Source organism: Capra hircus, chromosome 5 (assembly GCF_001704415.2).
Source record: "Capra hircus breed San Clemente chromosome 5, ASM170441v1, whole genome shotgun sequence".
NCBI classification, from domain to species: Eukaryota; Metazoa; Chordata; class Mammalia; order Artiodactyla; family Bovidae; genus Capra; species Capra hircus.
In genome coordinates this window covers 118,673,314-118,686,862 of record NC_030812.1, presented here as the reverse complement: position 1 = coordinate 118,686,862, position 13,549 = coordinate 118,673,314, and the positions used below count along the sequence as shown (strand labels likewise).

Sequence of the window (13,549 nt, the reverse complement as noted above, 5' to 3'; positions counted from 1 at the left end):
AGCAGGGCACGTTCTGTCCTTTCTTGAATATAGCATTCTTTATAATTAATCTCACTGTCAGTAGTGTTTATATCGAACTTTCTCTGAAGTCACTGTGTGGTCTCTGTCTCCTTATTGAACCCCAGCTACTGATGCAAGGAGGGAAAACCAAGCCGGGAAAGGGGGTGTGAGTGCGCCCGGGTGCGTGCATGTGTGTACACGTGCCTGTGTGTATGGAGGTTTGAGATTTTACGTAGGGAGGCCAGGGAAGTCCTCAGAGAGAAGGAGACGATGCAATAAGATGTAGGAGGTCAGTTAGCATGAGGACAGTTGGAGGGCGTGACAGGTTGCGCAGACAATGGCCTGTGGCAGGAGGGTGTCATGGTTTGGCGCTAAATGAACAAGGGGCACAGCACAAATGAGACCCGACTGTGTAGGACCTGTGGGTGGCAGCAAGGACTGGCTTTCATGCTGTGTGAGACGGGAGCCCCTGGGAGAGGGATGCAGTTGAACTTGCTTCCACTAGGTGCTATGCTGACTATGACAAGCTGGCCTCCCCCAAGTATGGCAGGGTAGCAGCTGGGAGCCCGCTGGGAGGTTGCTGCTGTGAATTTGGTGGCAGAGACTGTTCTAAGACTAGGACTTCGGGGAGAGGGGCTCCAGTTAGAAGTGGAGGGACTGGAACTCAGGGTGGGTGGGAGAGGGGAGGGGTCCTAGCTGACCGCAGAAGAGCATCATGATCAGGCTGAGGGTTGCCGGCTCTCACAGGAGGACAACCAGCCTGAGCATCGCAAGCGCCGGCCCCTGTTCTGAAACTGCCTAGTGCACCTCCAGCCTCCGAGGTGGGGGCGGGGGCGGTCTTCGCTTGCAGGGCTTATAATCTATTCTCGGTTGTAAGATTGACGCTTTCAACCCCCATTTCCTGAACGATCACCCTACAGAGCTTGCCAGAGATCCACCCTGCGGTCTACCTGGGAAAGATGTTCTGGAGGAGCTGTCTAGGCAAATGTGGGACCCCGGGGGAAGCGGCGCTTGACGCCAGCGGAGCGGCCCTGTAGCAAACCTTCTCTGGCAACCTCTCCAGCACCCTCTGCTGACAAGGCTCGGCATAGCTCAGGGATCAGATTCATTTTGAAGTGAAAAGAAACGCTCCTTCGAAGGAAAGCTATGACAAACCTAGACAACATACTAAAAAACAGAGAAATCACTTTACTGACAAAGGTCTGTCTAGTCAAAGCTATGGTTTTTCCAGTAGTAATGTATGGATGTGAGAGTTGGACTATAAAGAAGGCTGAGGGCCAAGAATTGATGCTTTTGAACTGTGGTGTTGGAGAAGACTCTTGAGAGTCCCTTGGACTGCCAGGAGATCCAACCAGTCCATCCTAAAGGAGATCAGTCCTGGGTGTTCATTGGAAGGACTGATGTTGAGGCTGAAACTCCAATACTTTGGTCACCTGATGCGAAGAGCCGACTTATTGGAAAAGACCCTGATGCTGGGAAAGATTGAAGGCAGGAGGAGAAAGGGGACAACAGAGGAAGAGATGTTTACCTAGAGGGAGCGGAGGAAGGGGAAGCCACGCCCCCCTGCTCGAGGCCCTTCCGACCCCGCGGCCCCGCCCACCAAGCGCGGCCCCGCCCACAACCGCCCCACCCACACGGAGGCCCCGCCCCACCCGAGACGAGGCCCCGCCCCCGGCGTGCGCGCGGCCGCCCGCCGCCACCGCCATTTTGGAGCGACCAGCGCGCGGCCCGCGGCCTGAGCCGGTCCTGAGGCGCCGGCGGGCCGCGCCGGATCTGTGGGCGCAGTGTCTGTGGGCGCCTAGCCCGGCCGGGCCCATGTGCGCGCGGCCTACCGCGGGCCGCCCGGGCTTCGCCTCCGCCCGGTCCCTGGCCTCCACCCGGGCCTCCGAGGAGCCGCCGCGACGCCCGGCCCGCGGGGCAGGTGAGTGCGGCCGCGGCTGAGGGCCGGCGGGGCCCGCGCGCCGGTGTCCCCATGGCAGGCGCCGCCGTGAGACCCGGCTTGTCCGCGCCCCGCGGCCGGGGTCCGCCGGGCCCGCGCCCGCCGTTGGCGCCCGCCCCGTCCGCGTCCTCTCCACGTGTCCGCCGCCGCCTGCCGCGCCGTCAGCGCCCGCCCGCCGGCGCCCGCCCCCCAGCGCCCTGAGCCCCAGGGCAGCAGCCGGCGCCCGCCCCCCAGCGCCCTGAGCCCCAGGGCAGCAGCCCTCGGCCGCCGGCGCCCGCCCCCCAGCGCCCTGAGCCCCAGGGCAGCAGCCCTCGGCCGCCGGCGCCCGCCCCCCAGCGCCCTGAGCCCCAGGGCAGCAGCCCGGCGCCCGCCCGCCCCCAGCGCCCTGAGCCCCAGGGCAGCAGCCCGGCCGCCCGCCCCCCCAGCGCCCTGAGCCCCAGGGCAGCAGCCGGCGCCCGCCCCCCAGCGCCCTGAGCCCCAGGGCAGCAGCCCTCGGCCGCCGGCGCCCGCCCCCCAGCGCCCTGAGCCCCAGGGCAGCAGCCGGCGCCCGCCCCTCCGCCGCCCTGAGCCCCAGGGCAGCAGCCCTCGCCCGCCGGCGCCCGCCCCCCCCCCCCCCCGGCAGCAGCCCTCGCCCGCCGGCGCCCGCCCCTCCGCCGCCCGCCGTCAGCGACCCCCCGGAGACTCTCCCCCTCGTCAGGCAGTCGCGCGTTTCTGCCCTTCCTTCCCCCGTGCCGCCGGGGCCCCCGCAGTCCGCACCCCGCTTGCCGGCCGGGCGCCTGGTCAGTGCCCCGGGGCTGAGTCCCGCTCAGGGCCCGCCCCGCCTGCCCCGCCCGGCCGCGGGGCGCTCCCCTCGCCGGAGCCCCCTGTCGCCTGTGCCCTTCCCCAGTCACTGCCTGCTCCCCCCTCACTGTGCCCTTCCCGTTTCTCCAGTCGCCTGTCTCTCCGCCTGTCATCTGCTGACTCCTTCATGGCAGCCCACTCTGGTGCTCTTGCCTGGAGAATCCCGTGGACGGAGGAGCCTGGTGGGCTACAGTCCACGGGTCGCAAAGAGTCGGACACGACGGAGCGACTTCTCTGTCACTCCCCCGTTTCTTCCCCACCACCTGTGCTTCACACCTGGGGCGGCCCTTATGCACTTTCCCGGCCCCGTGAATGTCCTCACGCCATCACTGTGAGGTCCATACAACCCCCCTTCCACTTTGTGTCTTCACAGCCTAACGCCCTGCATCGTCCGCAGACTTGTCCCTGACTGCTCCCACCTCGCTGCTGACCCCCTGGCCTGTCGCCACCAGCTCGCCCAGTCTGTGGCTTCCACGTAGCTCCTGCCTTCCGCTCTGCCCCGCCCCGTTCTCTCCCTGTGTCCACCTGCCTTGTCCATAGGGCCTTCTCCAGCCTGTTACTCGCTTATCCGCCTGTCATCTCCCCCCTTCCCTTGTGTCTCAGCTGGTAAAGAATCCACCTGCAATGCAGGAGACCTGGGCTCGATCCCTGGGGACAAGCCCCTGGAGAAGGGGAACGCTGCCCCCTCCAGTATTGTGGCCTGGAGAATCCCGTGGAACGTGCGGAGTTGGACATGGCTGAGTGGCTGTCACGCGCTCACCTCCCGCCGTGGCCTCTTCCTGCCCTGCCCTTGGCTTCTCAGGGCCTGAGTTCTCACTAGTACTCTCAGCTGTTCACCTCTTCTTCGTGTCCCTTCCGTTTTGGCTTCTCTAATGTCTTTGGAAGGAATGATGCTGAAGCTGAAGCTCCAGTACTTTGGCCACCTCATGTGAAGAGTTGACTCATGGGAAAAGACTCTGATGCTGGGAGGGATTGGGGGCAGGAGGAGAAGGGGACGACCGAGGATGAGATGGCTGGATGGCATCCCTGACTCGATGGACAAGAGTTTGGGTGAACTCCGGGAGTTGGTGATGGACAGGGAGGCCTGGCGTGCTGCAGTTCATGGGGTCGCAAAGAGTCGGACACGACTGAGCGACTGAACTGAATGTCAGCCAAACCCTGGAAGGCAAGAAGAGCCTTCTGGACTGAGGGGGCAGCACATGCAAAGATCCTGGGCCTCCTCCAGGAACCTGGATAAGGCCGCTGTGTGGCCAGGGTAAAGGGGAGAGGCACTCAGAGCCTTGGTTAGACCGTTGGCCTTCCAGTCGCCTCTTCCTTGTAGTCTGTTGACTCTGGGTTGTGAGGGGACGCAGGCTGCAGGTTGAGTTGGGGAGTGCCTCGACATGTGAATACCAGAGGGAGAGACAAGATGTTGGGAGGAGTGCAGTTCCTTTGTGTGCCTTTTTAGTTGTTAAAGCCATCCTTCAAAATTAAAAGGTAACAATTCCCGATTCTGATTTCTATTTTTTAGAGTAATTTTTCAGGTCCTTCAGCATCATATAAATGGAGCCAGAAAGCATACTACACAGTCTTTCACGTCTCTGTGGGTCTATTTGGCTGTGCCGGGTCTTGGTTGAGGTGTGCGAGATCTTTTGTTGGCAGCGTGCAAACTCAGCTGTGGCCCGTGTGCTCCAGTTCCCTGACCAGGGATGGAGCCCAGGCTGCCCGCATTGGGGGTGCGGAGTCTTAGCCATTGGACCACCAGAGAAATCTCTGTGTCTGTCTTCTTTTGCTCAGTATATTTTTGAAATATAATGATTTTGATTCTTTTATCTGTAGTTGTGCTTTTCATTTGAATAATATTCCTTTGTGTGAAAATAGTTTTCTTATTGATATTTGGGTTGGTTTCACCTTTTGGCTGTTGTAACTAGTCACTAAGTTTATTTACATTCTTTTGTGGATATATGTATTATTTCTTTGGGATAAATGTGTGGGAATGGAATTGCTAGGTCATAGAATAGATTTATGTTTAATCTTTTGAGAAACTGCGAGTTTTCCAAACTGGTACCATCTTATACTCCCGTCAGTAATGTATGAGAGTTCTAGTTTCTCCACATCCATACCAACAGTTGATATTATCAGTTTTTAAATTTTATTTTAACTCAGGTGGTAGTGGTGTTTCATTATGGTTTTAGTAACGACGGTGGGGCTTCCCTGGTGGGTCAGTGGTAAAGAATCTCCCTGCCAGTGCAGGAGACGCAGGTTCGATCCCTGATCAGGGAAGATCCCACATGCTGTGGAGCAACCTAAGCCCGTACACTACAGCTGTGGGGCCCGGAGCTGCGCCTCTGAGCCCGTGTGCTCTGTGGAGCCTGCGCTCTGGAGCAAGAGGAGCCACCGCAGTGAGGTGCTAGGGTAGCCCCTGCTTACTGCAACTAGAGAAAAGCCCACATCGTAAGGAAGACCCAGCACAGCCAAAACTAAATAAATAAATAAAGCAAAACAGTGGTGAGGGACTTTTCACATGCTTTCCGACCGTTTGTGTCTCTCTTGTTAAGTCTTGTTAAGTGTCCAGTCTTCTGTCCGCTTTTTGTTGGATTGTCTTTATTATTTAGTTTTTGCAATTAAAAAAATTCTGGTCGTCAGTCTTTTATTATGTGGATACAGACACAGTGAGGGAGTGGGAGGAGGAGAGGAAATGAGGGCTTAAGGTTTCTTCTTATTTTGTAGTTTGCCTGATTCTCTTTTTTTCTGGAAAAAATTTATCTGTTTGGCTGCGACAGGCCTCAGTTGCGGCACATGGGCTCTGCTGGTCGCCCTGTGGGCTGCAGCGCGTGCGGGCTCAGTGGTGGTGCTGTGAGTGGGCTTAGTCACCCTGTGGCCTGTGGGGTCCTGGCTCCTCCACAGGGATGGAGCCTGTGCCCCCTGCATTGCCAGGCAGATTCTCAACCGCTGGGCCACCGGGGAATCCCCTAAACTGCATGCATTTAAAGTGTGAAAGTTGATAGCTCTTGACATATGCACATAGCTGTGAAATCGCCACAGTCAAGATAGTGAATGTGTCCATCATTTCCCAAATTTCCTCACGTCCCTTTCGGATCCCTCCTGCCAACCTTTTTTGCCCCTCTATCTCCAGGCAAATACTGATCTCCTTTATGAATGATCCATCTTGTGTCTTTTTTGTGTGAAGTGGAAAAGGGTACATTTTCCCCCCATATGAAAATTAGATAATCATTCTAGTATCCTTTGTTGAAAAGACTGTCTTCATTAAATTGCATTGGAACCTTTGTTATGAATTAATTGAATATGTGTATGCAGGTTTATTTCTGGGCTTTCTATTATGTTCCATGGGTCTATTTTTTATCCTGTGCCAACACCATGCTGTCTTAAGGGCTGTGATTTTACGGTCAGTTTGGAACTCAGGTCGTATAAGACTTTCACCTTTATTCCTCTACGAAATTGTCTTGCCAGTTTTAGAATAAACTCTTCAATTTGGACATGAATTTTTTCTGGGCGTTTGGTTGGGATCACATGGAATCTCTAGATGGATGGTGGTGGTGTTTAGTCTAAGTCATGTCCAGCTCTTTTGCAGCCCCATGGACTATAGCCTGCCAGGCTTCTCTGTCCATGGGCTTCTCCAGGCAAGAATACTGGGGTGGGATGCCATTCCCTTCTCCAGGGGATCTTCCCAACCGAGGGATCGAACCCAAGTCTCCTGCATTTCAGGAGAATTCTCCACCACTGAGCCACTGGGAAAGTCCAGATCAAGTTTAGAATCGAGTTATTAACTGAGTCTTCTGTGCACATGGTGCATCTCTCCATTTATTTAAATTTTCCTCAGCAACATTTTGTAATTTTTGGTGTGAAAGATCACTTTTTTCATTCAGTGTGTGTGTAAGTATTTGGTAGTTTTGACATTATTTAAACTGTCTTTATGTTATTTCTCAGTCACTTACTCACGTGCAGGAGCACAGCTGGTCCGTGCGTGCTGGCCACGCTCCCTGCAGCCCCTCCCGGTCTACTCATTCGTCAGTGCAGTGCGCATGGCAGGCTTGCAGTCTGTCTGCGTGAGAGAAGAGGCAGTTTTCTTTTCCTTTCCAATTACTATGCTTTTTGTTTCTTTATCTTTGTAGCACCATCTAGGACCGCTACTATAACGTGGAATGGCAGTGGTGATAGTGGGTCCCTCGGGTCTTCAGTGGTTGAGGAGGTTGCCCTCTAGTTTGCTTTAGGGGATCTTTTTACCATGAAAGGGTGTTGGGTTTTGTCCAGTGCCTTTTCTACAGTTGTTGGGATGATTTAGTGTCTGTCCTTTATCTTATCAGTGTAATGAAAATGAAAGTGTTAGTCGCTCAGTCAAGTCCCACTCTTTGCAGTCCTATGGACTGTACCCTGCCAGGCTCCTCTGTCCATGGAATTCTCCAGGCAAGAATACTGGAGTGGGTCGCCATTCCCTTCTCCAGGGCATCTTTCCGAGCCAGGGATCAAACCTGGGTCTCCCACATTGCAGGCAGAGTCTTTTACCATCTGAGCCACCAGGGAAGCCCCATCAGTGTAATGTGTTGTATTAATTAATTTTCAGATGTTAAAGTAACTTTGCATTTTTGGATAAATGCCCTTAGTGTGGGGGTATGGGGGGAATTCCCTGGTTGAGGAACTAAGAAACTAAGATCCTGCACGCCGCCAGGCATGGGCCCCCCGCCAAAAAAACAAAAACAAAAACAAAACACAGTGGCTGGATTTTTGTTCATGGTGTTTTGTTAAGGTTTTTTTGCACATATCATACATATATTCATGAGACATATTTGTGTATGACTTTTTTCCCCGTATGATATTTTTTGTTTTGATATCTGTGTAATACTGGTCTCAAAGAATGAGTTGGGAAGTTTTTCATTCCTTTTTGTGGATTGGATTTCTATAAAGGATCATTTTCCTTTGGCTTAAAATGCTTTCTTTAGTGTTTCTTGTGGGTGTGCTGGGGACAGAATCACTCCATTTTTGTTGGTCTGAAGAAGTCTTTACTTACCCTTCAGCTTTGAGAGGTATTTTTGCTGAATATAGAATTCCAGGTTGACAGCTTTTTTCTTTACGTCCTTTGAAAAAATTATTCCATTGTAGTTTTTTTCTAAGATTTTTTTTTTTAATGTGGACCATTTTTTAAGTCTTTATTGAATTTGTTACAATATTGTTTCTGTTTTATGGGTTTCTGTTCTGTTTTTTGTCCACAAAGCATGCGGGATCTTAGCGCCCCCGACCAGGGATCAAACCTGACCCTCGCATTGGAATGTGAAGTCTTGACCACTGGGCCGCCGGGGAAGTCCGTACTCCACTGTCTTCTAGCCTCTGTTGTTTCTGATGAGGAGTCAGCTGTCATTCTTACTTCTGTTTACCTGATAACCTTTTTCCTTCTGTGTTTAAGATATGCATTTATTTTTATTAAATAAATTCTTAAAAGCTTTTTTTTCCATTTGAGTATTATTTTCTAGGTGTGGTGTTTCTATATTTATCCTGCTTGGATCTGTGGGTTGATGTATTTAATCACCTTTGGAAACTTTTTGGCCATTGCCTCTTAAATATTTCTTTTACTTCCTAATCCTTCTTCTCTTGGAACTCTGGTGGTATCTGTTTTAGACTGTTTGATACCGTCCCACAGGCTTTGAATGTGTTGGTATTTTCGCATTCGTTTCTCTCTTTGTTTACATTGTATAGTTTCATTCCGTCTGTCGTCAAGCTCACTGCGTTTCTTCTTTGTGCCCATTCTGTTATTAATTCCATCCAGCGGCATGTTAATTTCAGATGCTGTGTGTTTCAGGCGTCCTTAGTGGCTCAGACAGTAAAGCATCTGCCTGCAGTGTGGGAGACCTGGGTTTGATCCCTGGGTTGGGAAGGTCCTGTGGAGAAGGGAACGGCTTCCCACTCCGGTATTCTGATCTGGCGAATCCCACGGACAGAGGAACCTGGAAAGCTACAGTCTGTGGGGTTGCAAAGAATCGGACACGGCTGAGCGACTTTCACTCCCACTGAGTTTTCCAGTTCCAGAGTCTCCTTCTGGTTCTCCTTTCAGGTTTGCATTTCTCTGCTAATATTCTCCACCTGTCATCCCTTCTGTTCCCTTTTCCTAAAACCCTCTAACACATTTGTAGTTGCTCTTCTGGAGTTTTCATCTCCCAGTCTCAGTATATGGTCATTTTTGCTTCCTGTAGCTTGTTTTTCCTCCTGCTCATGGGTAACATGTTTCTTCTCTGCCTGTGTAATAATTTTTTTTAAATTGCAAAACCGACATTGTGGGTAGTGTATGCTAGAGACTTTGTTTTAGGTTGTCTTTCCTTAAAGAGTGTTGAGGTTTGTTAGGGCAGGCTGTTAAATGACTGGAAGATGATCTTAATCCTGTCGAAGCTTTTCTAGAGTAGATCTGTTTTGGTTTTGTTCTAAATTTTAGGGCATAACTTTTAGCTCTGGAACATGGGTTTTACTCCTAAGGCATGGCCCTTCTGAGATTTTAATAGAAAACCCATCTAGTTTAGCAAAATTTAACCTCTGAATTCTGTCTCCACAGTGCTGGATAGCTGCCAAATCTTGGCTTAGGTCTTTTGTCTTACAACAGCTGTTTTCTGCTTAGTTTTTTTCCCCCCAGCTTCATCAAGGTGTAATTGACAAATAAAAATGTAATATATTAAAAGTAGGTTGTGATGACTTGATAAACGTAGGCGCTGTGAAGGAGTCCTCCCCATCCAGTTAACTGCCACAGCCACCACTGTCTTCCATGCATGCACACGCGCGTGTACACGGGAAGAGCACGTGAGGCTTGCCTTAGCAGACCTCAGTGCCTTGTTGCTGACAGCAGTCACCATGTCTCGCACCCAGGCCTCAGGCCTGAGTCATCTTGGGCTTCCCTGGGGGCTCAGTGGCAAAGAATTGGCAAATGCGGGACACGCGGGTTCGCTCCCTGGGTTGGGAAGATACCCTGGGGAACAGAACGGCAACCCACTCTAGTACCCTTGCCTGGGAAATCCCACAGACGAGAGAAACCTAGTGGGCTGAGGTCTGTGGGGTCGCATAGAGTTGGACTTAGTTGGTAAAGAATCTGCCTGTAATGCGGGAGACCTGGGTTTGATCCCTGGGTTGGGAAGGTCCCCTGGAGAAGGGAGCGGCTACCCACTCCAGTATTCTGGCCTGGAGAATTCCATGGACTCCATAGTCCATGGAGTCACACACAGTCGGACCCGACTGACTGACTTTCACTTTTGCTCTCATAGAATTGGACATGCCTGAGCACACGCACGCACTTCTCTTTTAGATTTTCCTGTTCAGTTTCAGCCGTCCTGGTAGCCCTGAAATCGGGCCTCTCTCCTCCTGTGGTCGACACGATCTCAGGAGCTCTCCAGTGTAGAGCTCGTGGGGCTCGCTCTTCTTTCAGTGACTGTGTTCCCTCCACTTACTGCATGTTTCTGTATGTTCAAATAGGTGTTTTTATGTTTAGTTTAGAGTTTATACTTATTATCAGCAGGGAGATTAGTGTGATATAGCCGCTCCAGTTTTTCTAGAACCAGAACTCAGAGAGCTGCACTTTTAAACCTGTGCAGCAGAGGGCAAGGAGGGAGACAGGACTGACGCTGGGAGGTGCCCACTGGTGGACTGAGCAGAAGTGGGAGCTGACAGAGAGTAGCTCTGGGGCCGCAGGGCCCTGCAGGGTGTGGTGTCAGGGAGGTTACGACATGGTGTTACTTCAACCGTGTCAGGCCGGGAGATGCCAGGGGGTGGTCCTGGGGGGTCACTGACTTCCTTCATGGGAACAGTCTGGTGGCGTGGTGGGCGCAGGAGCTGGATGGGAGGGGACGGCGCGAGCCAGCTTCCCTCGGGGGAGCATTGCTGTGAGCAGGATCAGAGAGGCGTCTGTGGGGCGGCGGTGTGCATGGCTGTGCGTGCACGGCTGTGCGTGCACAGTGAGCGAGGGGGAGACAGGCCAGGAGGTGTGAAGGGCAGGGTTGAGCGCGCGGGTGCGATGGTTTGTCTTGGCGGGAGCAAGGCCCTTTTTGTGCTGTAATGACGGGAGGCAGGGACTGTGATTCGGGTTGCAGATTTGGTGAGCTGAAGGCTGGAGGGTTCCCACTTGAGACCGTGTGCTTTTTCTGTGAGTTAGGGGGGTAAGGATGTTGATGGGTTGCGAGGAATCAAATGACTGTTTTTCCTGAGTTGGTGGGTTGAGCCCAGTTCGGGTGGCGCTGGCTCCTGTCTGCTCTGTGTGTGGAGCCAGGCCTCCTCGCGAGACGGGGCTCTCCAGGGTTCAGTCATCCTTGGGGAGGCTGGAAGGGCTTCTTTGCACTGGCCACAGGGCTCCTCGGGGGCAAGAGCAGAGGCCGTGGGGCCTCTCGGAGCTGAGACTTGGACCCACCCCATCCCTCCCCACCTGTGGTGACTGGGGGTTCTGGGCAGGGAGACTTGCTTTGTGATGCGAGGGGTTGTGCAGAGTTCACGTCTGTCCAGCGCCTGTCCCGGTCGTCTCAGAAGAGGCAAGCTCGCTCCAAGAGGAAGCAGGCTCGCCGGGCTGTGTTCTCTGTGCACATGAGGTTTGTGGTCAGTAACTTAAAAGGAGTAGATAGGGCTCCTGCAGGTTTCCTTGTGGCAGCCGTCGCTGAGCACAGCGCCATCCTGACTCCTGAGTTCAGTCCTGTGGGCTCTCTCCCAGCCCCCCAGCCTCTCCTCGGGAGGCACCGCAGAGCTGCCTTCTCTGTGGGGGCCGAGCTGTGGCTCCTGGGGCCTTAGCACCTCTGGTCTGCTCTCCTCTGGGAACTTGACTGTTACCTGTCAGCCCACTGAATGTGCGTGTTTTTTCATTAAGATGTAATTCCTGTCCTGTGAGATCCACTCTTTCAAAGGGTGCAGTTCGTTGGTGTTGAGCACACTCAGAAGGTTGTGCTTGGTGGCCACCGCCTAACCCCAGCTCGTCACGGTGAAGGCCCTGGGCGCTCTGCTCGGAGGGCTCGCTGGGTGACACCCTGGACCATCCAGCCCTGGGTTGGGCCTTTGCTTCCATTCCGTCTTCCTCAGGCCTACTGCATCTCCTGTGATGCCTTCCTTTCCCCTGTATCAACTAGAATCTGGGTCAGAATCTGGGATCGTGTAGAGATTGAGAACATGGACTGCTTTCAGACAGCCTGGGTTCCAGTTCGAGAGCTGACGGTGACCTCGTGGCCTTGGGCTGGTCCTGCCACGATTGCGGCCTCTGCGGTTCCACTTGTGCCCGGGGGTTGGCGGCGGATTGCCTCCTGCACTGAGTCGTCCTTGGCTCGCGGGCTGCCGGCCCTTAGTGAGAAGGTCCCCGTGGCAGCGGCTCCTGTCGCTCCTTTTCTCAGGGCAGGCATCACCCCGCATCAGTGTTCCTTAAATTAGTGCTTTTGTGCCCTTGTTTGGACTCAGCTCTGTTCGCTGCCCTGGTTTCCACCCTCATGCTGTTGGGGAGCTTTTCTGCCTATTTGGCACTGCTTCTTAGCTGCCTGTTTAACATTAGTTTTCCTTCCAGAGTCTCAGCCTAGAGGCTTTCCTGGTGGTCCGGTGGTTAAGAGTCCACCTGCCTATGCAGAGGGCACGGGCTCGATTCTTGGTCCGGGAGCTACGGTCCCACGTGCCTCGGGGCACCTGAGCCCATGTGCCGCAAGTCCTGAAGCTCCTGCACGCTAGAGCCCACGCTCCTGGACGAGAGGCCCCACCGCACCAAGAAGCCTGCGCGCTGCACTTGGAGGGCCGCGCCCACTCGCCCCTGGTCGAGAGGGCCCGTGCACAGCGACGGGGACCCGGTGTGGCCAGAGTGACAGGCTCAGCCTCGGCTCGAGCCTGCCTGCCGCCGTTGGTTTTGGTTCTCCCAGGAGCGCAGTGCTGAGAGCAGGTCCAGGCAGGCACTGCTTGCCGCTCTCATCTGTGTGCTGGGGCGGGTGCCCCCCAGGGCCTTGCTGTGGCGGCTCTCTGTGGTGCAGATTCGTACCCTCCATGCCACCAGGAAGCTCCTAGAAACATTTTTTTGAGTAGGTGGCATATGTCAGTGGTCCTCCATGGTGTCTCAGACAGTAAAGGACCTACCCACAGTGCGGGAGACCCAGGTTTGGTCCCTGGGTTGGTGCTGTCCCCTGGAGAAGGGGATGGCATCCCACTCCAGTGTTGTTGCCTGGAGAATCCCACGGACAGAGGAGCCTGGTGGGCTGCAGTCCATGGGGTCACCCAGGGTTGGATACGACTGAGAGACTAATGCTGTCTCCATACGTAAGCAAATAGTTAACATTTATTAGATCTCAATACATGGATTTTTTGTATTTTTCTCTGGACTTTTTAATATTTTAATTTTTTTTCATGATTGAAGATAAAAAATACTTAAAACTAGATTATAGTGTGTTGATTCTCTTGTAACAGTGCTGAGGAAGGACTCAAGAAAGCCTGATAAAAGTGATTGTCTTTGAATTTTGAACTTGAGGGGCAGATAGGAATTTGCCAGGTAAGGAAGGTGGAGGGAGGGTGTTTCAGGCAGAGGCCCACTTGCCGAGGTGTCTGCTGCAGAGGCTGGCAGTGAGTCAGGAAATAGTGCAGGGCGGGCAGGGGAGTAGGGGTGCGCTGAGAGTGCGGCGGCGCCCGGCACCCCGGTGTGCCCCGCGGTCGCGGCTCGCGGTGGGCTCTCGGGGCCCTTGTCCTCTCTCTCTGCCTTTTGTTGGATTGAGAGTCTGTTTCTGATTCTCTCTGGGGCTTTGTGCATCTTCCATGTCTCTCTCTCACACATCGCGTCTTCCCTCCAGGTGTTTGAACATG

At 53.8% G+C, this 13,549-nt stretch overlaps 1 protein-coding gene across 5 annotated transcripts in view; it reads left to right on the top strand.

Annotated features, from left to right (window-relative positions):
* Positions 1,707-13,549, top strand: part of PPP6R2 (protein phosphatase 6 regulatory subunit 2) — a 64,795-nt gene continuing 52,952 nt past the window's right edge. For all 5 annotated transcript variants that reach the window (XM_018048965.1, XM_018048963.1, XM_018048961.1 and 2 more), the window contains exon 1: positions 1,707-1,921. The gene's annotated coding sequence lies outside the window, so the exon portion shown is untranslated. The remainder of the gene's footprint in view (positions 1,922-13,549) is intronic.